Below are 27,799 nucleotides of genomic sequence, written 5' to 3'. Positions count from 1 at the left end.
TACTGAGGAAATACCAAATCTTTTCCTCAAAGAAAAGCAAGGAGTCCTGCACTTCTCTCATGATGATCTAAAAAAAGGAATAGAGGAGAAAACTTGTGTGCTGTTAGGTAATCTAAAGTATAACTTTGTGAGGCAAGCCATACTCAATTTTTGTATTTCTACTTTTATCTCTATTATCCCCTACTTTCTCTCTCTTTTTTTTTATAAGTACCTTTCTAATTAACCATTAAAATACAGAAATTATGCAGCTTAGTCTATCTTGGGAGAGCATTCTTGGAGAATTTTTTTTTTTTTTTTCAATTTGAAATCTCAGTCTTTAAAAAAATTCCTTCAGTGTGTTGTTTGGTCTAGTATAATTATTTTTTGATGTAAATATTTAGACTGGTTTATTTTCATTAATAATATTGATGACATCTAATTAATTTTTTTAAAAAAATTGAATTTCTAATGTATTTTAGTCATGCTAAGCAATATAGTGAATACAGCTTGAATAAAACAATTCCAAACATTCGCAAACTCACAATCTCATGACATTCTTAAAGGTCTCGAAGAATCTGTCAAAATGCTAAACACCATATGAATAAAAATCAAGTCAGAGTTTTGAGTTGCAGTAAAATAAAGAATACACATAACCTTTGTGTTCATTATAGTAAGAAATATGGTTAATGGGAAACTGAGAAAGATAAAATGTAAGGAAAAAATGTCGAGTGTGGAAACAGAAAAAAGGGCTGATGTGGTGTAGGGATGTGTTGACTCTTCACTGTATTTCTTTTTAAATCAAAAAAGAGCACCATCATTTTTAATTGAACTGTACAAAGAAGAAAAGTAACACATTTAAAAAAACACTGTTAAGTATTTATTTGGCAAAACAAGGAAAAGCATATTTATTTTAACTATAATGTCTAGTATCTATTCATTCATCAATTCATTCATTCATCATTGATTCATTTATTGGACTTCTACGATAGGTTAATTACTCAGTTAAATCACAAAAATGAAGCTGACAGTCAGATGTGGGAAATCAGACAAGAAACCCAAAAGAACAAAAAAGAAGGTAAGTGAAGACTGCATTGGAAACAAGATATTTAGTTCATCATTTAGCAAGGAATGAATTTGGTAGAGAGAGTAGGGTCAGGAAATAAAGGCTTTTTTGAGACAATGATATTTAAGCTGAGGTCTGCAGAATGGGGAGACAGCTGACAATGTTTCAGGAGAAGACGCCACATGTACGAAGGCTGTGAGTTGGAAAAGCCTTAAGTATTCTCAAGGGTGTAAAAAACAAAAACAGTAGTACATTTTGGAAAGTGAATAAGTGTCACGTCTGGCAGGGACCAGATGATTAGGCTCCACAGAGACTTCTGTAAAAGTTTAGATTGTCTTCAAAGTGACTGGAGGGCATCATTCAGTGGATAGAATCCAATTAATGTTTTAAAAAATATTAAACTGTCTGTCATGGAGGATGGACAGTTTGCTGATAGGTGAGTGGTGGTTGTGATGCACATTTTGTAGTCCATATTTTACAGATTTGGATGAAAAGCAGAGTTTAGAAACAAGGGCAATTCAGGCTCAAGACTGCCTCATAGTACGATCACATAGTATCAAGTAGCTGATGCTCCATCATTTTACCTTATCTTTATCACGGTTGGGTTCATCAATAAAACTTCACCAATAGCAACAATAACATTAACAGATACTTTTATTTCATGCTAACTGTGAGTATGAGTTAAAGCAAATCAAATGCAAGTTTTAACTATGTTGTAAGCTCTTTAAAGATTAGAATTAGAGGAATATTCTATTAACTGTTGCACAGAGAAGTTAACTTACCAAGCGTGCACCGATAATACCTGCCAAAGCTTTGGATTTGATCTCTGTTCTCTGAATCTAGAGCTCATATTAACTGAGATTAGAGAAGGGAGACCACTATATGATATTTAACATGTTGATCTTTCTAAAGGTTTATGACAGAAAATAGCAAAAGGAATAACAATTTGACAGCTAAAGACAATTCAGTTCCTCTATGCTTAATAGAACTGTTTTATTTCTATAGCTCTTTACATATTTATTTATTTGAATGTTACATAAATATACTGAACTAAGTTTTAATTTATATATCATCATAGTTTATCCCTTAAAATATTCTATATGACAAGCACGGAAATTGCTCTTTGTCAATTTTTTACTCTTAGGAAGCAGCCTCAATGAGCTAGGTGATGTGTCAAAAGATGTAATTAAATATTCACTTCTCAGAGGGGCTATCTAAACACCCTCTTTAAGTAGTACCCCGCAGTCATTTCTTGTTTTACTATCTGCACAGCATTTATTGCCATCTGAAATTATCTTGACTTTAACAATTTCTGTTTCTGTTTTCCTCATTAAAACTTAAGGCAAATGAGGCAGGGCATTTTAATTGTCTTGTTCTCTAGCACCTCAAAGTTCCTTGACATATAGTGGGTTCAAAGCAAACATTCATTGAATAAATACTGCCTGTAACACTGATCAGAAATGGCAAAGCTGGACTAGGATGAAGATATTTAGAATCTTATTTAATGCTCATTCAATCACACTGTGCTGTCATCTCAGATCACGGTCACTTGAGATAAGGCAAGGGCACCAATAAATGAAATGCTATTTTGCATTTCAAAAGCAACTTTTAGATAGATAAATTTTTAATTCAAATTAATCACAGTTACACATCTTGGCAACAGACGTTTGTTGTTGATTTCCTTTGTTTTTTCTAAGTTGAGGTCGGTCAACAGTCACTCGATACTAATCAAAGCATAAAGTATTGCATAAAACAACTCACATTTAACCTCTACAAATGAATGAGTGAAGGAAGATTCATGAATTCTTAAAGTATTATCTCTTGATGCAGATATCAGTCTCTTTCTGGTTTCACCATTAATTCACACGGGCATCTTTTCCATAAGCAGTTTTTATTTTTCTTAAGCAACTGATATCTCCATTGAATTTGGGGTGGGGGAAAGGTAAGTTTAAAATAACAAACTCCTTATTAATCTCATAACTAGGCAAAGTTATGTTCAGAAAATAAATTCTATTTTAGTTTTTCAAAAGTAAGCTTTTGGAAGTAAATTCTTGAATATTTTTATTGGGGCTGACAGTTGTTTTGCATATAACAATTGGTATTTGCAATTAGTTTCTTTAGCACAAATGAACATAAGAAGAATGAAATAGTAACCACTTTCCACTTTTTATTTGTTCTCCATTTCCAGTGGCTGAATTCTGTGACAGCTGCTCCAAAGGCAAAGATGAAAATAGACTTAAGTAAGTACAGCTCTGCTTGGTTGTACACATGAGTGCCTCCCAAAGCACACATTGATTCGTATTGCCAATGATGCATGTGGTTCACAAACAAAGATAGGAGACAACATCTTAAATCCCAGCTAGCACCAGGTTGCTATGCACAGTGCATGAGGCAGATTTTTAAAACTCCATTTTTTCCGATTTGCTTTGTTGCTTGCATAGTCGTATTTTATACAGAAAAGAAAATAGGACACCTTTTGTAGGAGGGATAAACAGTCTGTATAAATGTTGATGTGGATATTTGGTAGGTAAAGAATTTATTCCTATATTGAACTGCACTTACTTCTTTGAATTACAATGAACACTAAGCAAATACTAAAACACTTAAAGTCAAGTATGTTTATATCTACAAAGGAAAACTTTTTCCAAAGATAAGAGTTTTTTCTTTGCCTGAAAATGTTTAGTGAATCAAATATTTTCTTCAAACATGTTAAGAATATACTTATCTTGGACTGACATTTTGTCTTTCTCATTTAATAGCAATGCTAGGGAAGGCTATGCTCTCTTTTCTGCTAAGTCGAGTGTGTGCCGCAGTCTGTGACTAGCATTTTCTCTGCATTACTTCATTTACTCTTCACAACAACCCTAAAGTTCCACGTGTTATTCACATTTTTATAGGAAAAGAAACAAAGGCATCGGGCGATAAGAAAACTGTCAAGGTTGCACAGTTAGAAGAAAGTGGCAATCAGAACTTTAACCACAGTCCCGAGTCTTAACTAAATGGCCTCACAAAAATGATCATAAGTTAGGTCTTCATCATTTGCAATCCTAACTCCAACTCTTTTTTTTACCATTACCTACCATTCACTCTGCTTCTAGAATTACCAAGTATACACCTAATAATTCACTTCCCATCTTACAATCCTAATGTCTTGAAAATTCATTTTCAGCTACTTAGCCAGTTCTGAAAGGATCTGTATCTCTGGGCTACAGTACCCTTTCTAGGTGGTCACTGACACCTAAGCACCCTTCGTATTAGCTATAATAATTATCTTCAGTGAACCTCAGACGGCCTGGCTCCTTTGCCCATGCTTCTCAGACTCCACCTAATATGCCTTTCACCTTGTGTCCCTGATGGAATTCTGTTCATCTTGCCTAGTTCAGCTTTCCTACTCCCTTAAACCCCACATGGAATTGATGGTTCTCTTCACAGCCAATCCAAAGCAGGCTATACCTACAGCTATTGTAAACATAATGCATAAAATTCTAAGCTTTGGGTAATGTAAATATTCATTGACTATAAAGTAAATTCTAAGTACAGAAACCTCCTATTTTGGTAATTATTGCATTTTTCATTTTGATACCCAATAAATGACCAAAAATATTTATTGATTATAGAAATAGAAACAGTATTCTATTTAAATATGCAATGAAAAGAAAAATATGTTTTTTGCACACTTTCATTTCAGTTGGTACAGTTTATCATCTTTTCCTTATCTGACAGTAGTTTAGTTTGATCATTGGGTAAATGATTCATCTATCAAATCAGAAAACATTTCTAATTGCCTTTGAGAAATACTTCAAGAGGGATGGTCTAGACAAAAGATACAGTTGAAAAACATAGGGAAAGCATATGATTAGAGAAAATATAATAAAAATTATAAGTTAAAAATTACATAATTAATTTCTATAGATAAGTTTGAAAATATAGTCAAATGTATAGTTAATGTGCATTTTAACAAAGGAACTATTGAGGTTGCTGAACAGTTCACTGATTCAGATATATATATAGATTCATTTGCTTTCTAAATTTCTAACAATTATGAAATGCTAACAGTACCACGATCATCTGCTTAAAGACAGAAAGCATTATCTGGTTATGGATTAGTTCAGAGAGCACACTTTAGATTGGTTTATACTGATTGGTTTAAACTGATTGGTTTATACTGAAAATATTAATTTTCATTATCATCTTTTAATACTGTGTATATATTTTTATGTTCACTTGTGGGCCTGTTTTTTTCCTCTCTTTTTGTTTATTTCGTTCCTGCTTTTAAGTTAGGAATAGTCCTTTGAAGAATTGTTTTGAGCTCTTTCTCTGGATTTTCTCTGCAATAATTTGGTGAACACATATAATTTTTCATGGTCCACTATCATTGACAGGCTGGCCCCAAGGCACAGGGTTCTGTGTAGCACATCATGGTTTATTGATGAGCAGTGGGAACTGAAGCAGAGTAGTGGAAACTGGCACACCAGCTACAAATCCTTGTTTAGAAACCAACTGGGCATTCAGTAATGAGACCATGTGGTCTTGTTTGCAGGACTCAGCTCAGGCCAGAGATCTGTCTAAGGATGAGTTGGAAGGGAAAAAAAAAAGCAGACAACCGTGTAGTTCAAGTAGCTTGTGCCATCGGCAGTTTAAACCTGGCATAATTTCCATATCACACTTTTAGAGTTATTTAAAAAAATGTTTAAGATGGAACTAAGAATAAACTAGGTTCTTGATCAAGAATTGTTTAAGTATATCGTAAAAGCAATATGAATCTATTTTTTCCCAGAATAATTTCTTTTAAAAATTAGTCCTACTCATTTGAAAAAGTAATAAAAAGTAATATATGCACATGGTAACGCATATTTAAAAATCAAACACTACAAGTAAATAACCTGGGCAACCACAGATACAACTGTTACTTGAAACTCCTTTCAGAAATATTCCATGTTCATTCGCTTTTTAAAGTTAATAAATGGATATAAACATATTTTCTAAATTTCCCTTGTTTTCTCCTTTAACAATACATTATGGATGCTATTCCATATCAGCCCATATAAATTTACTTCTTTTTTTTTTTCAGAATGAATGATGGATTATATGGCTAGCACAGTTAATTTAATTGATCTTTGTTTTCAGTTGATAGACAATGCTAAAATTAACATGTTTATACATAAGCAGTTTTACAAATCTGTGGCTTTTAGCTTAATTCCAAAAAAAGTCAAAGCTAAGTCAAAGAGTATATACCTTTTAGAAGTCTATCATAATATATGAGAGCATGTTATCCCAATAATCTTGACAAAACTTTAGTTACATTATAGCTGAAAAATGGAATCTCATTGTTGTAGTTTTAATGATTATCAGTAAAATTGAGCACTTTTTCACATTTTCTTATGATCTCATTGAAAGTGTAGTCTGCAAATGTTCCACCGAATTTTTGCTTTCTGTTATTTACATATTAGTGATAAAATATGTAACATGTTGTTACAATATTTACATACGATAGTATGTAACATGTATGTGACTATTTTATGTAATATATGCTGCAAATATATTTCAAATTTTTTTTTATTTTCTTAATATTTTTTACATAGATATTTTAATTTCTTGTATTGTAATATATCTTAGTAATGCTCTTTAATACACTTGGCTCTCTGTCATTCTTAAAAATACAATTCTCACTCCATGCTATTAACCATCATCTTATATTTCTTCTAAACATTTCACTTTTTTTATTGCTATTATTCAAGTTCTGTTCCACTTGAAATGTATTTTATAATAATGAGTGAAGTAAGAGTCAACTTCATTTTTTAAAATATATCAAAGACTTTATTCCAACATTAGTTGATATATAATCTATCATTCCCCCATATTTCAAATGTCATCTCTCCATTTATTACATTATTCTGTTTATTCATGAACCAACTCCACTCTATGCTTAATATTGTCTAATATGTGGTCATGCTGCCAATATTTATTTACAAAAACAATTTCTTCTGGTATTTTACCATCTGAGGCTATTGGTTTTGGTTGTAAAGATTGTACAGAAAGTAATCTCCACATTAATAGAAATTTTATCCATCTATGAATTCAAAAATTGTTATTAAATATAGGTTATATGCCATTTGCTTCTTTGGAATGAACATATCACTGAGATTAAAAATAAAAAATATTTTTGGAAGAAATAATATCCCTCACGTCATTTACTAAAATTGGTATTGTGAAAGACAGAGTATTGTGTATTTGATTTAGTATCACAAGACGCAGTTTATTGTCCAAGATCTAACACATCGTAGCTATATAACCCTAGTGAGCTTTTTGCCCTTATGAACCCTAAGTTACAGTTGATCTCATGGAATTATTGTCAGGACCATATATGATACTGTAAATTTAATTTCCAAAGAGAAAATTAACACTGGAATCACTTCAAATGTTTTTAGAATCATTCTAAATTGTGTGGCCTGTCTAATGGAGTTTGCAGAGTCCATAGTGGTTTTATATGAGAATCTTCATTTAGCCATTATAATCCAAGTTTAACTGTGCCCTTGAGGAATTTGGGCATCAAGGGCCACTTTTAATTTTGTCAGTTATCTAAAATAGTTATAGGTGTCTACTAGATATGCTAGTCCAATTATAAATGTTTAAATTCAGATCTAACTTTGAAGGGAGCTACCATTTAGTGACTGGAGTTGAAAGGGTACAGTTGAATAAGTGACCAGGTCTACTAACTTTATAAGATTAACTATTGCACTATTTGCTAACTTGTAAATTAACATCCCTTATATATAATCTATTTCAAGCCCTTCAATGGACCTGAGAAAATTTCTTCTAACCTGATAGTTTGTACTATCCATGTCTTCAATATATTATAATATTTCGCATGTTCCTGAGTCCAGAGGTATGTGCTTGATTCAGGACTGGTCATCAACTTTGTACTTCCTGGCCATGGTGAGTGGTTCATGCACAAATACGTCACCAGCAAAAGCCAATGAAGCATGATAAGGCATTCACTGAGTTTTCTGGAAAAGAAACTGTTTCTCATTTCCCTTGAATCTGAATGGACATAAGGGAATAGTTCTACTCTGGTGACTCTATAGTGTCTGAGAGAAAATATAAGACACAGAAGGATGTCAAGAGATCAGGAGTAACCTGTTTCTGAATACATTTTTTAGCATAAAACCTAGCCATATGCGATCCAAAATGTTTTCTTTTTAGCTTAGATCAGTTTAAATTCATTATTCATTTATAGAATTTAAGTTTACTTAGCAATATTATACATTACATAATGATAATCAGTTACTCAATGTGAATATCTCATATTAACATTTACAATATTATTCTGTGTATTTTTCTTTTGCAAATTAAAAAAAGTTATGTATACCTAGGTTGCGGCATGGATAGCAAACAAGCATTATTTTTTTCTTATAAGATTTCTTAATCAATATATAATTTACCTCATATAATTTAATTATTATATGAAGCTTTAAAAATCTTCTTAATTTTTTTTTTTCATTTTTTCAAATATTTTCATTGGGCACCAATGATTATTACTTCTTAAATTTATCATTTGTATATGCCCATGTCTTTATATAAAACAGTTCAGAAGCCTGGCGTTAACTAAGGGAGTATTGCAGATTCTGCAAACATTTCAAAAACATTGCCAGAAGTAGCTTGAAATGGAAATTGCTGACTACTTGTCAATGCAGTGAGATAGAAACCTGTAAAATTTAAAGATGACACCCTAGCATAGTGCTAATATTTTCATGATTGACTAATCTATTATGTCATTCAAATCGTTGCCCACATAAAGTTACTTTCAGAAACCTAATGTGATCATACTGATCACAGTGTGGATTGACAGGATGATCAGTGAGAAATAATAAAAGAATAATCACATAACACATACTACAAACAGAAGGAAAATTAAGAAAATGATAATACCAAACCTTCTGAGCACTTACATGTTTTTAATTTATGACTGTCTATTGACAATAAGTCTCTCTCTCTCTCTGTCTCTCTGTCACACACACACACACACACACACACACACACACACACATCTACTAGGTAACATTTAATGTTATTTTAAGCCAATTTTAATATGCATATCAAAGAAATTAAATGAAAATATTCATAAATTTATTTTGCTCATGAGATTATTTTCCAAGTTCAATAGATAACTATGTATCGATCTGATAAATAGGCTTTACTTTTAACCTCATTAGAATGACAAAAAGTCAAAGTAATTTTTGGTAATCAAAATGGGAAAGTGGCATGAAACCACAATAAGGAAAAGCCAGCTGAGGAGCCTGCTACAAAACAATACCATGTATAATTGCTCCTTAATTATGCAAATTTAACAAATGGTAGAAAGATGGTTATATTTCTTGACCAAGGCTGCTTGCCAAGTCAACAAGCTGGCATAAATGAAGAAAAGGGCCCACTCTATGATCCTAACTGCTGCATCTCCTTCCACACTGCCAAAATATTTTTGTGGAAGAAAGAAATCTGTTGATTTGCTAAAACAAGTTAAATTTATGTTTTTAGTGTGAGTGAATATCTCTAATAGCATTATCAACAAAGTTTTCTTAAACACGTCATTTTTTTTTAATCAAAGTTTTAAAGATACCAAAAGAAACTCAAATAATAATTAGCATATACATTTGTATGGAGGATAAATTTACTGGATAGCTCTTAATGAAAATAATCTGTACTTATAGATATAGATAAAGGGGTTTGCAAGAATAAGAATCATTAAAAAAGTAAATATGGGTTGTCTTTTAATATATCGATTAAGGAAATAAGCTATACAAAGAATTAATTATTGCTTTTTCAGTTTTATACCATGATCTTGTTATATACAAATAAGTATTTTAAAATTCAGCTATTCATGTACTTGTACTGGGACTCTATAAGCCAGAGCTGTCCTCTAGAAACATCGCTCTCTCTTTGGCTTCTGATATGCAATTGCCTGAAGTCCTACATTACTCCCAGACCTGTTTCTGACTTAGCACCCATACACACCTGCTACTCTCCTGAAATAATGAAGATAACTGTATGAACTCCAAGAATCCCACGGCTTCAAAGTGGTAGTAGATTTGTCCTCTGGTGAATGAAATTTAGATACATTTTTCAATACATTCATTATGAAGATGACTTTAATGGAGGGCCAATACATTTATTTGAATAATTTCTTTCTTTCCTCCCCTTAAATTTATTTATTTTACTACTGTTTTGGATGAGGGAGAGAAATAGCATGTCAGTACCTTGCCAGTGAAATTTACTTCTCAATGTATTCTAGTTTGTAACAGGTAATAGAATCATTTCCTGCTTCTCAGGCAGCAGAATTTGAAAGGCGTTGTCCTAAGTATTTGCCAGATCTTGGGACTCTACACATGGTCCTTGTAAAAATGAAGTGCACTAGGTCAGGGAGAGGTTTTGAACAGCTTGGAATAAATAACATATAAAATGTTGCCAAGAATGAAAGAATAGAAGAAAAGAAGGAAAAGGGGCAGGAATATGTGGTAACAGTGATTTTGAATTAGACTGAAAGCTAAATTTAGATAGAAGTTGTAGTAGGAAATGTAGTTGAGTTTCCTTTACCGATATTTTTGTCTCAATCTTCATATGTTCGCATAACAGTCTTTTCTTGAAATAGCACATCACAGGTGAAATGAAAGAAATATGTAAGGTTTTTTTTTTTTTAATATATGAGATGTCATTATACATCAAACATATATCAGTTACCTAGCTATTTATTTCCCTTATCTATCTATCCATCCATTCATCCATCCATCCATCCATCCATCCATCATCTATCTATCCGAAATCCCAGGGTTCAGAGTAAGAACATATAGGATTTTATAAATTTCTATAGTAAAATGTTTTATTCATTCACAATAGGATTAGCCTAGACTAGTTTTAGTGTCAGTGAAACTACGTCTTACTGAAAAGTCTCTTCAAATTTTGCTTATTTTAATGTGATCAGTTGTCTATTCTTAGGAGCAAGCATGAGATCCTGAAAAATAAAGTAAAATTTTAAAAAATCTAGGCACTGCAGGCCATGTACATCATGAATCACTGGGGGAAAACATGAAATATGTCATGATTTCTGGAACAAGTTTATAAACAATATGTTTCAATGGATGATTCCAAGCTCCTTAAAAATATTTTTGTGTCAGTTATCTTGCTGCCGGGGACTCATATTTTGAGAGGATTTCACTCAGTCTTGAAATAAAGAAAAGATTCTTCTAAAGTAAAGTGCAGTGCTCACTTTGTGTAGTTCAGGTAGATGAACAAACTCCATTATAAAGCTACTCTTCTTGTATCTCGTTACTCTAAATAGTAAAGAAATATTGAATGCACGATTTCCAGAAATTCACACTTTAAAAATGTCATTACCCTGATAACGACATTGCTGACTATATTGTAGAAGTATACCACCAAAATCCAGTCTTGGAATTCAAATAATTCTTACAAGACACTTCATAGTACTGTTTTATAAGAGGAGATCATGATGAAATTCTCCAATAGTACCATTTGGTTATACCATGTTTAACATTTACAATTGTGCAAGGATGGGAAAAATAAAAGAACCAATAAGTCTTAAGTACTACATGGTTTACATAATTAAAGAAACAGCTGTTAACATAAATGTAGTCAAAATCCTTTAAGAAATTCAACAAAAGTGTCTCTACACTGTATCTTAATAACTGCAGAAAATATCAAGCAATAAAAAAATTATAGTACTAATACTTGATTTCAAAAGTATATAGCAGTCTCTTTCGATAGTAAATCATCAGGAAGATGCATATTTGAAAGATATTTAGAGCAGAGGTTTATAATGTTATCTAACATCAGGTGACCAATCTCATGATCATATGATCCATACAAAATCAAATTGCTGCCATCTCTATAATGTGGCCAGAGTACAAGTACCTTTCTCTCTTCCCTCACTATCACTATCATCCCGATCCCACCCGCAATTATCACCTGCCTCCATTATTGCACTAGCTTCAATCACTTTTCCCATTTACACTCTTGTTCCCTTATAGGCCCTCTTTCAAAACAACATCCTTGATGACTCCATTAAAATATAAGTCAGATTATTCTTCTGCTCAGAGCTAGTCAATAAAGCTCCTCCTTTATTTCACAATTAAAGACACATTTCTTACAGAGGCCTACAAGGACATCCAAATTTGGCCTCAAATAACCTCCCTATTCCTCATATCCTGTACCCTTGCTCTTTCTGCAAATGTCTTGTTGTCTTATTTTGTTGCTGTTGTTGTTCTACATATTCTATTATTTATTTTGAAAAATATTGGTATGAAAAAGGAATGAGACATGGACATTACAATTCCAAATCAGAGACGAAATGATCTGGCTGAGGTGGAGGAATAAAAATGTAGACTCGGCCCTTTGTTCCTGCATTTTCTGATTATCAAGACAAAGGAAAACCCTGCATACTGATCTATACTTCTTAATTAGATGTAAGAAGAGACACTGGGGATGCTCACCTGGAGTGATTGAGATGGGTTATTAGATTTAGAGGCTCTTCGGAGATCAGAGAAGAGATTATGTAAGTCTTCCTATGTCTCTTCATGCACACCCTACCTGTTTTGTTCTCAGGAGGAGCTGATACCCTGGAACCATCACAAAACTCTTTGGATCCCAAGACTAGTGAGTAGAAGAGACCCTTATCATGCGGCTGGGCAGAGGGTAATGTCCTGTCACCGGTGGGTGGTTGCCTAGTTGTCTTATTGTTTCTTAAAAATCCTGCAAGTTCTCTCTGCTAGAACATCTTCCCCAGAGAGCCACATGGCTTACTTTCTTGAATTCTTCAAGTGTCTGCTCAACTATTACCTTCACAAATCTGACACTTCATTTAAATTTGCAGCACACCCTGTCACACTCCATCCCTCTTATGCTGATCAAATTTTATTTCCATGGCACTTATCACATTCTGTATTGCTTTAAAAGTTAATTTGTGTCTTCTTTACTTTATGTTGCACCTTCTCCACATTACCAGAATGTAAGCTCCATAAGGACAGGGATTCTTGACTTTTTTAAAAAAACTAATGCTTCCCTAGAGCTTAGAATAGTTCCTGGCACATGAGAAAATGCTCAGTAAGTATTTTTCATTCAAATAATGTCATAATTCACAATGATGAAGCTCGAAAATTTTTTATTAAAATTATTAGAGTGACATTGGTTAATAAAATTAAATAGGTTTTAAGTGTACAATTCAATAACATGTCTTATGTATATTGCATTGCACATTCACAACCCAAAGTTAAATTTCCTTCCACCACCGAATATTTAACCCCTTTAACTTCTATCTACCTCCCTCAGCCCTCACTTTCCTCTGGTAACTACTGATTCATTGTCTGTGTCCATGAGTCACTGTTTGCCATGTTTGTTTGTTGCTTTTAGTTTTATATCCAATATATAAGTGAAAGAATATGGTTCTCAACTTTTTCTGTCTGGGTTACTAAAGCATGGTAATCTCAAGATCCATCTATGCTGTTGCAAATGGCAGTATTTCATCTTTCTTATTGTTGAGTAATATTCTCTCGTATATATGTACCACCTTATCTTTATACAATAATCTATCATAGGAAACTTCAGTTGTTTCCATGTCTTGGTCTCTGTGAACAATGCATATATCTTTGTGGCTGAATGTTTTTCAAGTTTTTTGGATAATTACCCAAAGAGGGATTGCTGGGTCATATGGTAGTTCTATTCTTAGTTTCCTAAGGAACCACCATACTGTTTCCCAGAACAGTTGTAACAATTTACATTCTTGCCAGCAGTGTACAAGGATTCCTTTTCCCATACAATCTCTCCAACACTTGTTATTACTTATCCTGTTGATGAGAGACGTTCTAACAGTTGTGAGGTGGTATCTCATCGTGGTTTTGATATGCATTTCTCCAATGATTGCTGATGTTGAGCATCTTTTCACATACCTGTTGGCCTTTCGTATGTCTTCTTGGGAGAGGTGTCTGTTCAGATCCTCTGTCCATTTTTTAATCAGATTTGTTTTATTATTGTTGAGTCGTGTGAGTTCTTTGTTTTGGCAATTAGGCCCTTATTGGAGGTACTGTTTACTAATATTTTCTCCCAGTCAAATGGTTGCTTCTTTGTTAATGGTTTCTTTTGCTGTGCACAACTTTTCAGTTTGATATAGTCCCATTCATTTATTTTTACTTTTACTTCCCTTGCCTTTGAGGTACGATCCTCTCCAAATCCAAGGTCCATGAATTTAGTACTTATGTTTTCTTCTATGCAATTTATTGTTTCAGGTCTTATATTCAGTTTTTTGATCCACTTTGAGTTACATTTGGTGGATAATTATACATTGCAGTCTAGTTTCATTCTTTTGAATGTGGCTTTCTAATTTTCCCAGCACCATTTACTGAAGAGGTTTTCCTTTCTCCATTGCATGTTTTTGGTTCTTCTATTGAAATTGTTTGCCCATATATACAGGGGTTTATATCTCAATTTGTCCCATTGATCTATGTGTCTGTTTTTCTGATAATACCATCTGTTTTGATAATTGTTGCTTTGTAGTATAATTTGAAGTCAAGTAGAGTGATACTTCTGGCCTTGGTGTTTTTGTTTGTTTGTTTGTTTGTTTGTTTGTTTGTTTGTTTCTATTCAGGATTGCTTTGGCAATTCGGGGTCTTTTGTGCGTCCATACAAAACCGATGATTTTTTGTTCTATTTCTTTAGAGAATGCTGTTAGGATTTTAATGGCTCAGTAATTTTAGTATAGATAGTGTGTTTTGACTAGAAAACCGTACTCTGTTGCAGTGTTTGTTGTAGTAATGCTTTTTATTACAATAGGTGTAGTTTGGTATTATCAATAATTATTTGAGGTACCTCAACACTATTTACTTATGAGGCACTTTGCAAACTTCTTGATTTCTTCTGAAATAGAACAATTCATTTATTTGAAGTTGTTTAAAATGTTATATAAATGCTGAATATTCTCTCAGAGAGTTTTCCATTTTTCATCATAAGGAGGTAGTCCACAAAACCTTTGGGGAAGGAGCTGATTCAAATAACTGGAAATCAATGTCAAAATGTCCTTACTATTTTCAAATAATAGGAAACTATATGTTATCTAAGGTTTCACACAACTTCCAAAGCCTGAAAGATTATCATTCCCTCTGGATCAATAATCTACAAAAATTCAAATATTACCCAAAATAAATCATCTGTTGGAAGTTTTTATTATTAAATGATGTACATACATCAAACTGGCTACATATATCATATAATCCTCTGTGATAGTTCTTTTGATGAGTCATCTTGGCTAGGCTACCATCCTATTATTCAACCAAACACAAATCTAGGGGCTGTTGTGAAGATATTTTGTTGATGTGATCAAAGTCCATAATCAGTTCATTTTAGTTAAGGGAAATTATCCTGAATGAATTATGCAAATGAACCTTATTCAAACACAGAATATTACATACTTAATCTAGTGTCTATAGCCCATACACTTTCATTTTAGAAATAAATAAAATTAGAGAATCTTTATAAACTTGTCCTTGAATAAATTCTGGACAATGGATTATTTGTGATAGCATTGCACAAACTGAATATTCATTGTTCATCTAGTGCCTTCATTTGGGATTTTCATTCTTTTAGAACTATCTACTTCATTTACGATTTTATGACTTTAGTCCTAGTAAATAATATATACATTATATCTTAAAATAAGATAAAATATTCATGAAACCTCCCACTAGAATGTAAGTTGCATGATGGAAGGTAGGTTTTTTATTGTGTGTATGTGTATGTTTGTATGTGTGTGTATACAAAAATTATGTGTTTTTCTCTTTAACCTCTTTCTTCTGCTTTCTAAGCATCATGGTGGCTTAAATATTTTTTGCCTGCCCTTTAGGACAAAGTAATATTTTATTAAGTTTCCTTTGAATATTCTTATTCTTTTGTTATATGGCTTAATAATAAAATTAGTTTCTAGCAAAGAAGAAACAAACAAAAACTTATGTTTGGGGGCTATTTTTCTTTTTTCTCTATCCATCACAAGTCCTGTGTTTGTATATGTGCAAATGCACACATATGCGTGTGTGTATGTGTGTGTGTGTGTGTGCACGTGCGTATATATTATATATATATATATATACATAAAATGGATAGAGAAATAAAAATTAAAGAAGATAAAGACTTGAAAAAGTTTGTTCACTGAGGTACCTTCAGTTTCTAAATCAGTAAATAATCAATAATACTTTTTTGAGTGAATGAGTCATTTACACTCTTTGGGAAAAAGAATATTCCAGGGACATCTTTAGCTTCTCAATTAATGCTACTGGCACTCATTTTGCCTGAAATGATGTGCACATGTGCATGCATCTTCAGTGTTAAGAGCAAAAGCTATCATAATTTTGGATATTTAATTTCTAAAAATTTTCTAACCATGTCTCCCAACAGAAGCGAACAGTCTTGAGCCATGTCATTTTCTGTTTGTCAAGTTATTGCTGATTTTATTAATTATCAAATAGATACGGGCATTTTAAGCACTAAAAACAATAGCACGAAGGCATTTCTTAATCTCGCAGAGCATCTAAACATATGCTGGTAATTTTTTTGAAGTTAATATTTTCGCTTTTGTTTGTTTATTCTTAAGTGCTTCTGGTCACTTGTGTCAATACATTTCCAGAAAGTGAAAGGTGACAATTTATTCCTCAGCAAGAACAATGCATAGAATTTATTAAACTGCTTTGTATGCATCCACAGGCCATATCTTTGTTGAAATATTAGTGACACTGTTTTATTCTTCTAAATTCCTATGATATATTTTCAGAACAATTGTTATGACATCATTTTGAAAAAACATTTTCACATCAATTATAAAACTAAAGAATAGCCTTCTATTAGGGTATCCTGCCTCTCACCTTCTTGACTAGTAACTTTTCTCTACATTACCATTTTATCATTGTTTCTTAAAAAAAAGCAAAAACAAACAAAAAACTTTCATCATCTTACATCTTTGTTCCAGATCTTACAATGGCCTCTCGTTTTCTACTAATACAACCTTAAGTTTCAGATTCGATACTCAAGACTATTTAAAAATGGGCTCCAAAGTCAGAATGCCTGTGTTTGAATTTTGTTTTTGCTGGTTATTAGCCATATGACTCAGTTAACTTACTTAAATATATTGTATTTCATTTTTCTCATCTGTAATGTGAACATAGTAATAATTTTCACTTCAGGGTGGTTAAGGTGATTCAATGAGTTAATACATGGGAAGATTATAGAATGGTGCCTGTCAAATGATAACTGCTGAATGAATTTTAGCTAGTACTATAATCATCAGTATTATAATAATTATTTATAACTTGTACCACATGTTGGTTAAACAGAACCTACTATTTTGGGAAATGTGTATTTTATTTAGACAGAGGCAATTTCCACAGCTAGGAACTTAGAGAAATCAGACTTAGCAACATCTCTCTTTAGCTTTACTGGTACAACTGTACTAGTCCACGTATGATCTAGCAAATGCAATGTCCAGAGAAAAGCCAACAGAGATCAGGTACCTCATCAGAAGAATCATTCAGCTTTACTCATCACCCTACTACTTTGATGCTGAGTCATGATCTTTTGTTTTATATAATATAACAAACACTATTTTTTCTAGAGAAACTGTTTTTATCCTCAGAAATCCTGAAGAGGTTAAAAGAACAAAGAGAAAGAGATAAGAATATTATGAATATAAAATGAAAGGAACTAATTTCTTTCTGAATATGGTCTTCATCCTGAAAGAGTAAAGTGCATACTCATTTTATCTCTCTTTCATTAATTCCCAAGACCACAGCTCTGGCTAGTACATTTTACTATCTCCTAATCTCCTAGGTTAATGTCTGCCACTACTATTTTATTTATTTGCTCTCTTTTGTAGAAATCTTCCTCTAATATTTGGAGATCATCCTCAAGTTCTATGTGTCCAAAACACTTCAGTCTCTAGCCACTGCCAAACTCTCCATTCAATAGCATTCTATAGCTATTTAGTTAGCCAATATAGACTCAGTTCCCCATATGTTTCAGTCACTGCACTAGAAGCTGAAGATATATGGATAATATAACAAGGGTTTTGGTCCTCAAGGAGACTATGTTAAAAAAATGTATTGTAATTTTTTATACAAATAGTTAATTACCCTAAGGTAAAGAAGCGTAGGGATTTTGTCACTTATTTCTCTTGTTTGTCCCACATATACTTTTAGACAATAAGTACTTGTTGAGATCACTCTAGAGGATTCCATTTTAATCCTGTGTGGTCTTACCTTTTTTTTTGTTTGTAGAAATGGGCACACACAGGTTTTCAAAATTATATAAATAGAAACATTTTCAAATGAAATCCAGATACTAGAATAATTATTTGGACTATTTGATTTTAATCAATGCAAAAGATAGCCTTCTTTTACTACTAAAAATTCTAAATGATTGAAACTTAAAATAAAATCCTCTGATGTAGGTATTATAATCAGATCCCTTAGGGTAGGTAAATTTTATAAGTACTTTACTATGCAATAGAAGCACATAAAAATGATTTAGTTCTGCCATTACCATTTTAGGATCAGAGTGAATGAATGTTAGGAAGGAGGGGTGAGAAACAACCTAAGCGCATTTTGCTACCTGATTCACATTTCATATCTTTTAGAAGTCTTAAAGTGAAAAACATAAGAAGCAAAGAATGCATCCTAGATTTATTGAGTATACAAAAATAAGGATAGGATCTATAAAACTCTGAACCCAAAATTTAGGAGAACATTATATAAACATTTAAATATTAAAAGACTTCATAGTTTTAATTTACAAAGGGTAAAAAGATTTAAGAATCCTAAAATTTATTTTATTTTATTTTTTTATTTTATTTTATTTTATTTTATTTTATTTTATTTTATTTTATTTTATTTTATTTTATTTTATTTTATATTTCATTTCATTTTAGGCGAGGCAACCCTTGTTTGACCTCACAGATTGCAAAGACTTTGTCAGCTTACAATCCCTTATTTTCTATTTTTTATGCCTACGGCACCTATTGTTCCCAGGTAGTCTCCCATCCAAGTACTAACCAGGCCTGTCCCTGCTTAGTTTCCAAGATCAAACGGGATCAGGCTTGTTCAGGGTGGCATGGCCATAGACAAGAATTCTAACATTTAAATGTTCAGCGAGAGCAAGGGGGAGAGATTATGCAGTCTTTAATAAAAGGAAACAACAAATGCAAGTATTGAGTGTTAGCTCTCTGTATATCCTAGAGTATAACTCTTCCATAAAATATTCTCAAGAGATTAGAGTTCAGGGACATTATGCCAATCAAGAGTCAGGGGGCAAAGGAACCTCTAAGCTTTCTTCTTAGGGCCTCATTTACCACTAGTTACTGATGAAACCATGATGGGACTCAAATGAGTGGTTAACATACCACTCATTTCTGTTAACATGTGAAAGCTCTCAGAGACCTAGATATATATCATCTAATTTAAATGTGTTTTCAATTTAGTTAACAATCAAAGGTCACTCAAAATAATTCTAGTAGAGTAAACACATGATCATCAATCCATGTAATCTGCCAATATTACTTAGGGATCTAAGGATTGTGTTTGTTAACATTTTGCATTTTTACTAGGAAAAGATCTGAAATGTTCAGGTAGCTTTTTTCCTAAATTAAAAACTAGTATTCTCTTTGTATAGTAGTTTAAATTTAATTTCCTCTTCATGCCTAAACTAAGAAAATGCACATTTTTGTTGATATGTTGCAAACCTATTTAGAGAAAAAGATGTTACCTCATATGTTCTTTTGGACAGAAGTATATTATTATTATCAGTAAATTTAATAAGATATTTTTTCTCTCTCAGGATTTTAAATAAATACTTAGCAAGCTCTCCAATAAGGTCAAAGAAGACTAAAGGATAAATATATGTAAGTTAGGAAACAGAGTTGACTTTTCATCAACTTGATTTTCATGTTGGGTACTTGCATCAGTCTGAAATAATTTATTTTTTATTCCTGTGTTCTTGTACTTTCAATGAAATAATTTACTTTCTACATAACTTCCCTTCATTTAGAAAGATTATATGAATTATATCATGCAGTTCTGTCCTGGCCCTGGATGTACTAAGTCACAAGAGCCAATTGGTACATTTTCAGGAATTTTGTAAGCCAGTTAACAAGATCTATTATTAAACATTACATTTTATAATGATATATGTTAAGAAAAAAGCTGATTGATATTTAAAACTCACATTTTCTAATTACTTTGGCATATGTTTACTACAGTCATGACCTTGATATTATTTACATGTGTTTGATCTGTATGGTAGAAATGCTACATAAGAGTGTGCTTCTGAGCAACTCTTAACTTTATATTCAGTGATGCTATTAGTAGCTTGATACTGGACACGGTGCAGGTATTTATGCCTTGAGAGTTGGAAAAAAGTACTCATCGTTTTGTTGATTTGTTTAGATTTAAGAAAGTGGTGAAGGAAATATTAATAATGCAACTTAACCTGAAAAATGTGTCTCATGTCAATAACTATTATATTATGCATAACACAAAAGAAGAGAAAATATTCTTCTATTATTTCAGCTAAAAGGTCATTCACATTTTTTGATGAATAACTAAAGTTCTGACATACATCTTTATTATTGTACTTTAGTCTTACTCATTAGCATAAATAAAATGATTAACCAACATTCATGTCAGAATTAGAAATGCAACCATAGTCTAAGGATACAAAAGTTAGAGGAAAATGAATAAAAAATGAATAAAAATATTCTCTGAGAAGCAACTGACTACATCAAATCTAAAATAAAAATTATGATATATAATATTATTTATAAATGATATGCTATACCTCCTTACATCAGGAGTTTACTAACAGATACACACACACATACACACCTACACACACGAACCTTTCGTGAGTCCATTGTTAAAACATTTACAAACATATCAGTGTTTGTATGAATATATAATATGTAACACGGCAATATATAAATTAACGGTATGTGCTGAAGTAAAAGAAAAGAATAGGTATAAAAATGAAGCTAGAAGTGAGACTTATAACAAGAATATGAAAAGAACAAAAGTTATCAAAGCCTACTAAGTTTCTGTGGGTAGCTGAAATTTGCTCTACATATCCCTGTACCCTCTGTGAAAAATAAGACCAAATGGGCTACTAATTCAGAATGTTTATTATATGAAAGTATATCGATCACTTAGGAGAAACTATTTTTGATCCTATGTGTATTTGTAGTAGCTTGGGTCAAATTTTGACCATTGCAGGTTATATAAATGACTACTAAAATATCCAAATAAATAAACAAAAGAAACAATCATCTCTGTCTCTAAAAGTAAAACATCTTTATTCTTTCAAATAAATTACTTTATTTTGTTAACTACTATGTCCCAATACTCTGTATTTAACAGTTTCCTCAGGAGACAGCACTTCTGGAAAACTGCATATCTTGGAACCGCACCCTCACCCCCTCAAACACTGGCATATTCAGCAGGGCAGAGTTGATTACAAAGTTCTCTGAATGTGAGGTCATCATAGACTGTCCTCATTCTTATTAATTTGGAGAAATTCCAGACTTGACACACAGTTGCATTAAAAGAGAGGTACAAAACTGGATAGCTCCTAGTTATCAATGTATATTCCATTATTTTATTTTTTTAATCTTAAACTGTATCTTTCCGACTATCCCTCCTACTACGTCTACCTTGTGAATCACATTACTCATTATATTGAAATGCTTACCATTTCTAGAATATGCCATACACTTAAATGCATATTCTTTCGCTTATGACATTTCTACTTGCAGTCTGATATATCTTTCTACCCTTACTTAGGATCAAAGTATTTCTAACTACCCTTTAAGACGGAGGCCTACATGATAACTCTCGATCTTCCCTAGAGTTAATAGCTTTTTCTTCTCTGTTCCTAAGAGATATTTCTTGTGTATCTGTTTTTAAGTATTTTGTTAAGTTCAGGAATTCAGCCGTTTTCATACTTGCCTCTAAAACTGAAGGTTCTTTGAGGTGAGTGAGGTCTGTGCCTTTGTAATGAATGCTAAGAGTAAGAGAAATACTTTATGTGGAACAGGTATTATACTCACAAATTAATTCCAATTGTACATCCCCGTGCAATGATTGATGAAGAAAATCGCTACCTTTACAATTATTATTAGGATTTTATTTTATAGCCTATAATTAAGAGTAAACTATAATGGCATAAATAAATAGCAACACGTGGGTTAATCTTCAGAATGATAACAATTAGTGAATACACTTGCTAATCAAACCACATTTTAAGAAAGATTATTTCCCAATTTAGAACAAAACAGATTTTGCTATAAAAAGTTGAAACTGATCACTTTTAAAGATTATAGTATCAGGTAAAATCTATATATTAATTACCAGATTATTAAAATTGAGGTAGAAAATGGCTATTTTTATGCATTAAAAAAGAGTAAAAACTATGAGCACCATTTATCTTTTTTTGTTTAAGCTTATAGTGTTTTTCACTAATTAGCACTATTATTATCATTATTATTATTTTTATTTTTAAAGGGAAAAACATTTTAGATAATACTAATTTAGCACTAACAAGATGTTCTATTTTAGGCTTCTCTCTCATCTCTAATAGAAATATCAATGGTTTGGGGCATTCTTATTTTTCAAATATAAAATAGAACTAGTATAGCATTTATTAATGGTTTTTATGCTCACTTTTTACATAAATCAATCTAACATCTAATAATTCAGAATCAGTTACTGAAAAACAGAAATTATATTTATGTAATATGCTTGGATCAAATGAACAACCTTACCTACATTATTTTTCTTCTTTCCAAATAACAAAAAACCTCTCAGGTTTGTCTGGGTCACATCAGCAACAAACATAAGCTAACACTGCTTACAATGCTTTATTACTATAATTCTTATTGAAATACTCAGGAAAAAATTATCCCACAGTAAAAACAATAGAAATTGCGTTTACTACTTCCTTCTAGGTGACTGCAAATATTCTTCTAAGATACATTCTTCATATCTAACCATGAGACAAGAATCATTTTCAGCCACAATGATTAATGAAGATAATCACTAACTTCATGAATATTATTGGTATATGATTCTTAGTCCTCTGCTATTTGCCCTTCAAAACCATGAACGAAATATTATAATGCTCTGTATTATATGAATTGTATCATTCCATTTAAAAGATAAAATTTATGATTTTATAATACAATAAACAAAGGGATGTCTGGCCATGTTCTGGAATTCTTCTCTTCCCTTTCTAACTTTCACGTTCAACCCCTTGATGGCTGGGCTGACCCACTGGCTACTGAGGTCGGGGTCATCCTGGTTTATACCTAAAGAACTGTAAATAGGTGGAACTGAGCCAGAACTCTCAGCCTTGAGGAAGTTGGCAACAAAATCATCCATACTAGTGATTTCCGCCAATTATTTATTTAAAATGATTTTTAGGATTAAGCATATTTTAACCAATACTTTCTTCCTCCCTATTTAGAATGCTAAGATATCAGTTTTAGGATTAACCTAAAATTTATATTATACTTTCCATAAGTATAATTTAAAATATGTGTATTAGTAAATACACACTTCAAATTCTGTAAAATATATGTTTATAATGCCATTTATTACTTATCCAGTTAGTTAATACATAAAATTTAAGGGTATCTAGGCTTTACAGAATTAGGGCAAAATAATCTATATCCTTGAGAAAATATAGGTTTCATTATATTAACAGGAAAGAAATTGGGAAAGTTTGAATGAGACACTTTATAGAATTTCATTTTTTTTCAAAAATAATTAGTTCTACAAAATTTCAGTTTTTCTGCAAAATTTTCTATTTCTCTATTATACACCAATAACTCCTAGCATTTCTAAGCAGGGCGCTGGACAGAAAGGGAAGCTTAGATTCTACTCTCAGTCCATCAGAATAATAAACTTAGGTCTCAACGACAGGAAAATTTCAAGGTCATATCCACTCAATCATATACGTTCCTAAGGTGAGATATACATCTAACACTTCCTGAAATTTTCAGCCATACCACTATTGATCTTTATTATCTGTTTGCATTTTGGAGCCAGAATTCTTATTGGTTTGCTGAAAAAATATATTGCCTCAATGTAACACTCTTCCAGGGCAGACCTATCTCCTTTCTAATAACCTTCTGCTCCTTACAAGATCGAGGGATTAAGGACACTCCCATTCCAACCTTTCCCCTACTACAGTCCACTCCTGTCACTCAAGGGGTCCCATTCCATGCCTCCCCCACTCTAGATGGTCACAGATAATGATTTCCTCATATTGACTAAAGGACGACATTACAGAGTTATTTCATCTTACATTCACAAGCAATTTGAGAGACTTCAGGAAGTAGAAATGGCTTCGATTACTGAAACTATTTCTTTCACATAAATTGAACATGGCTTTTTGAGAGCACTCCTCAACTTATCCAGGGACTTTTTCTCACCCTTGCTCCACTTGGTTTTCTAGAAAGTAATGCTGTCTTCTGCTGCCTGATGTTCTCTCTGAAGCACCCTTATAATTTTAACAATGTGATGCTTATTCTTTAAGATGTATTTAAGTATGATGATTCTATTTTATTTAGTTCTGATATCACTTGTAATTTAAGAAATAGTATCTGTGATATTTTCTCAGAAATTAGATTTTTTTTTTTGAAATATTGTTAAGCAATATATTTTGTCTTACTAGATACAATGTCATGTGGCTAATTAGAAGCTCTCTTTTATCTGCAAGGGTAAGGGACATTTTAGAGTAGAAAAATAAATTATTCTAAAAATTAGAAAGGAAGTATCAATTTATGGCAGTTCGAATTCAGTTACCTATCCACCTGTATATCTGTTTTTTTAAAGATTAACATTGGCTGGTAAAAGATGAGTACTCGATAAAACTATACATATTCTATTCTTTCCTTTTTATCTATTTAAAATATGAAAATCTAATGACTGAAACAAAATTTAAAAGAGTAACATTTTTAGATGATCTAAAGTAGTTTCGAAAAGTAATAAGTGAAGAAATTACTAATGATTTGAGAATTTATTCTGCAGTAGCACTGTCAAGAAATTAATAGTATATGTTTCTACAAATTCCCTCAATGTGCATAAACACCTACATAATGAAATAGGAATTAGTACCCGGGGCTCTTTTTTCTCATTTGATTAACATGTCTATTTTTTGGGGGGGGGGGGGGCAAAAGATAGGGCTTTTGAATAAAAAAGAAGGGGGGAACCCCATAGTGTCACAGATGGCTGTCAGAATAAAATGAAACATGAGTCTGTTGAGGGAATCAAACATGAGTGTGAAATCCGAACAGAAAGGAACAGAGCAGAAGGCAACATTTCAAAAGGCATTTGGCACCAAGTGGCATTGTGAGGGTTAATTTACTGCCAGGAGCTGCTAGGCCTTTCATTCTCCACAGACACACAATAGACAGATCCCCAAAGTGTCCATCATAATCACAGATGCTTGGGGATTAATGTTAAGATGAAAGCTTCATGAATATTAAAAATATCAAAACTGCTAATGATGTAGCAGAGTTTGAAATAACATTCAATCTCAAAATTTAAGAGTATGGCACGCAGGCAATAGTAAGACACTGTCTTTTAAAAACTGATTAAAACCTACTCAATTTGTAGCAGAAAGAGGCTTATGCATATTAGGACTTGAATTGGCTGCCAAACTTTACAAATTGCACAGACTAATTACCATAATTAAGCCTTGGATTGAAGAAAAAAATTCCATTTATCTCGGGCTGACTCAGTGGAACTTCAACAAAGAAAGCACTGACATCAGATGGGCTATTCTTGCAAATGATACTTCAAAAGCCCACTAAAAATAAACAAACAAACAAAGAAAAGAGGCCTGCCTCATCTTAGAAGCAAGAATAGTAGCCACTCAGGGTAAAATGGAGCTGAAGGGAAGAAGAATTGTTCAATATTATATAAATGACTTTAGATAAATGTAAATCTTACAATGCACGAGAAGCTCTAATTGTTAAACGTGGAATTCTTCAGTTTAAAAAAAAATTAGAAAATTGAATATAACAACACATTCAAAATATTATACACCATGATCAAGTGGGCTTCATCCCAGGAACACAGGGATGGTTTAGCACACATAAATTGATCAATGTGATACACCACATAAACAAAATAAAGGATAAAAATCATATGGTTGTATTGATAGATGCAGAAAAAGTATTTGATAAGATACAGCATCAATTTATGATTAAAACACTTAATTAAATGGACATAGAATGAAATTACCTTAACATAATAAAGGCTATATATGACAAACCCTCAGCTAACATTATACTTAATGTTGAAAAACTAAAATTTTTTCCTCTAAGATTAGGAACAAGACAAGGCTATCCACTATAACCACTATTATTCAATGTAGTACTGAAAGTCCCAGCTAGAGCAATCAGGTGAGAGATAGAAATGAAAAGCATCCAAATAGGGAAAGAAGTCAAATTTACTTTTTGCAGGTGATATAATTCTCTATATAGAAAGCCCTAAAGACTCCACTGAAAAATTATTAGAAATAATAAACAAATACAGTAAAGTCTAAAGATACAAAATCAATATACAAAAATCTATAGCATTCCTATACTCTAAAAATGGATTTTCAGAAAAAGAAATAAATGAACAGCAACAATAACAACAACAACAAAAAACAATTACTTTTGCAATTGCAACAAGAATAAAATACCTATGAAAAAACCTAATGAAACATGTGAAAGAACTATACACTGAAGGCTATTAGATTTAATTAAAAGAAATTGGAAAAGATACAAAGGAATGGAAAGATATTCCGTGTTCATGGACTGAAAGAATCAACATAGTTAAAATGACTTGATTACCCAACACATTATACAAATTTAATGCAATCCCCATCAAAATCCCAAAGGCATCTCTTAAAGAAATGGAATAAAAAATTTTTAGATTTGTATGGAAGCACAAAAAACCCAGAATGGCCAAAGCATTCCTGAGAAGAAGAAAAAAAAAAAAAAAAAAAACTAGGCCAGAAGTATCACTCTACTTGACTTCAAATTATACTATAAAGCAACAATAATCAAAACAGAATTGTATTGGCAGAAAAATCAGACACACAGACGAATGGAACAGAAATAAGAATTAAACCCCTGTAAATATGCAAATAATATTGACAAAGTAACCAAAAACATACAATGGAAAAAGGAAAGCCTCTTCAACAAATAGTGCTGGGAAAATTGGAAAGCCACATTCAAAAGAATGAAACAACTATGTATCACCACACACCAAAATTAACTCAAAATGGATCAAAGACCTGAATATAAGATGTGAAACAATAAATTGCATAGAAGAAAACATAGGTATTAAACTCCTGGACCTTGGATTCAGAAAGCATTTTATGAATTTGACCTCAAAGGCAAGGGAGACAAAAACAAAAATATATGAATGAGGCTATATCAAACTAAAAAAGTTTATGCACAGCAAAATAAACCATTAACAAGGCAAAGAGGCAACCACCTGACTGGGATAAGATATTTGTAAACGATGCCTCCGATAAGGGCCTAATTGCCAAAATAGATGAAGAACTCACACGACTCAACAATAATAAAACAATACCTCTGATTAAAAAGTGGGCAGAGGACCTGAACAAACACCTCTCCCACGAAAACATACAAATGGCCAATAAGTA

At 32.2% G+C, this 27,799-nt stretch overlaps 1 protein-coding gene, 1 long non-coding RNA gene and 1 pseudogene across 5 annotated transcripts in view; 1 reads left to right on the top strand and 2 right to left on the bottom strand.

Annotated features, from left to right (window-relative positions):
* LOC107502374 overlaps positions 1-12,772 on the top strand; it is a 73,528-nt gene extending 60,756 nt beyond the window's left edge. The window contains exons 2-3 of the long non-coding RNA XR_001594965.2: positions 3,231-3,282; positions 12,659-12,772. This is a non-coding gene — a long non-coding RNA (uncharacterized LOC107502374). The remainder of the gene's footprint in view (positions 1-3,230; positions 3,283-12,658) is intronic.
* ROBO1 (roundabout guidance receptor 1) overlaps positions 1-27,799 on the bottom strand; it is a 1,005,278-nt gene that overhangs the window by 479,461 nt on the left and 498,018 nt on the right. The gene's annotated exons all lie outside the window — the stretch shown is intronic.
* LOC118602570 lies at positions 19,089-19,207 on the bottom strand (annotated as a pseudogene).

The sequence above is a fragment of the Rousettus aegyptiacus genome, unplaced genomic scaffold (assembly GCF_014176215.1).
Source record: "Rousettus aegyptiacus isolate mRouAeg1 unplaced genomic scaffold, mRouAeg1.p scaffold_m13_p_4, whole genome shotgun sequence".
NCBI lineage: Eukaryota > Metazoa > Chordata > Mammalia > Chiroptera > Pteropodidae > Rousettus > Rousettus aegyptiacus.
This window is presented reverse-complemented; position numbering and strand designations above follow the sequence as displayed.